Below are 2,500 nucleotides of genomic sequence, written 5' to 3'. Positions count from 1 at the left end.
CTATACAATTCCTGAAATGTAGATATAATTTTCTTTGAAATGATATTTCATGGGAGCTTTGTAAAGTACAGTCTTCCAGAGCTCAGATTGACGATAGTATTGATCATCGCCTACTTGTTCATTTCGCTGGGAGTGAAAGGGTAGCAAAAGAAAACATAGGATCACGGGATTTGAAGAGACAATCATTTTTGTTTCTTCCTCGATCTGTTTTTACATTTTAGCCTGAGAAAGATAAGCCCTTATCACATATCAGTTCTAGGGACCGTTTACGTTGTGACTGATTCCAGCCTGCTTGAGTAAAGTTCTGTTTCTATTTGGGGTGAAAAGGGGATGAGGGGGGCTGTTACGCCTTGAAAAAGTGTGGAGTTGCTAAATATGCTACTTTTGAACTGTTTCTAGAAAATTCGTGATCAAATGTAGTTAATGGCTACAGAGCTTTTTGACAAAGGAACACTATGCAACAACACAAAGAGTTTTAAAAGACGAGTAATTAAATAATAAATAAATACTCCATTTTTCTTACAAAAGAAGTATGTTCAATGTTGGAAATTGAAAATAGATCTATGTCACATTTTCGCCAATGTATCAAAATAGAATTTTCTTTTTAATTAATGTTCAGAATATTTTTAAATAAATACTTCGTTAATTAAAACAGTGTTCTCATTTTTTTAAAAGAAGAATGTCATATGAACAGTACTTTTTATATCCATGCTTATTGGCGTTTCTATTTGCACTATAATGTACATGTATGTATACTGAAATCAACAGAATCGGGTTTCCAACACATCTTAATGATCTCTCAAATGGAATGTTTGTCAATCGTTCATGAGCGCAATACATTTTAAGAGAAGGGAAACTCTCCCTTAAATGCTCAACCTACGCTATATCTTAGAAACACACTTTATAGCTTAGTGTCACACCCAGTACCCTTTAAAATTACAAACAAACATAATAATGTAGTTCCTACTTCATGCCCTGACTTCATTAACAAAAGGAGAAAAGGGGTTGTTATGTGATAGGTGGGCATTTAATTTACACCTCTTGATCTACTGTGGCTCTGCTTATGTACAATTATACGCAGACTTTTTCAATTCTTTTTTCTTTTTAATATTTTTCTAATACGTTGTCCTTCTGTTAGCTATCTCCTTGCGTTAAACTAAATCGAAGTTGTCCGCCCATGTTGAGTAATTTTGGCACAATTCTCTGGTTGGATGGAAGGCTTCCGGGCGTTTGTTATGTCAGTTTTCTTTAACATAATGACATTGTTGTTCAAATTACGTCAACTTTTCTCTTCTGTTCTTAGTGACTTCCTGTTCTTGGTCTTCTGTGAACAATGTTCCACCTTCAGTTACATTTTTATTCTCTCTCATTTGTTTGCATTTTGTTGCATACCTCTTGTATAAGTTGGTCTCCAAAGCAGAAGTAAACGTGTCACATTTAATATATATTCTGTCCTTTTGCCATGGGTTATATATATTGAAGGGAAGATCGTCAACGTTTCATTATATTAAACTGTGAGCTGGGAAGATGTCCGTTTCTGTGTTTTGATGTCTATGACACGCGTTTTCGGAAAGTTAACGTCCCTTTGGAATTTTCCAGACTCCTAGACAATTGTAATATTGCATGATCTATACTACACTCGTAGGGAATGTGGTTTGTTTAGACGAATTCAATTAATAAACGTCTGGAAGAACAGAAAATCCGAAGGAAGTTAGACTATTGACAGGGTTCAGGAAAGGGTTTTCTGTTTGCGTTCTCCGCCTTACATTCGGATATCATCACCTCTTCAGTGAGAGGGAAACTGACCTTTCATAGATAAGGGGACTTTTGTTCGGAAACCGCTCCGGACTGTTAATCTGTTATCAGATTCCATTAAGTGAGTTCCCGCTATTTCACAGATGGTGAATGACTTATAGTACTTTGACCTCAGATCACATCATTACAGAATCTTCGTGCCTAACCTTGGCCTACTTTTTATTATCTGGGGTCACATCCTACGGGACGTAATTATTATTTCATCTTATTCCACCCGTTGAATTGAGTATTTGAGCATAGTTAGCTTATGAGTGGGAGGTTTTCTTCTTGTAGGGGGAAAGTGGAGGGGGCGCATTTAGAAGCAGAATGACGCCACTGCATGCATATCAAGAGAGAATAGATTGTAGTTGTGATTTAAGAAATTTTAGAGGATAGCATCACAGTCAGACCGGCGTATGTGTGTAATGGTTAGGTGCTTAAAATCTGCTGTCTCACGCTGGAGCCAGGAGTTCGAATTCGGGAGTGGAAAGAATTTTTTATCAATATCTCCGTATTTTTGCTGGGATGCGATATACCACTCAGCCGGGTTGGCCCTGAAAGACAGGGTCTGAAGCCCTCCTCCCAAATGATCAAAATTGTATGATGGGATAAAAAGTTGAAGTTAGTTTTCCTATTTTAGTACATTTTATTGTTTGTTGTTGTTGTTTGTTTTGTTGTTGTTGGGTTGTTGTTGTGGGGGGGGGGT

Source organism: Aplysia californica, unplaced genomic scaffold (genome assembly GCF_000002075.1).
Source record: "Aplysia californica isolate F4 #8 unplaced genomic scaffold, AplCal3.0 scaffold00001, whole genome shotgun sequence".
Classification (NCBI taxonomy): Eukaryota; Metazoa; Mollusca; class Gastropoda; order Aplysiida; family Aplysiidae; genus Aplysia; species Aplysia californica.
Note: the sequence above shows the minus strand (reverse complement) of the source record.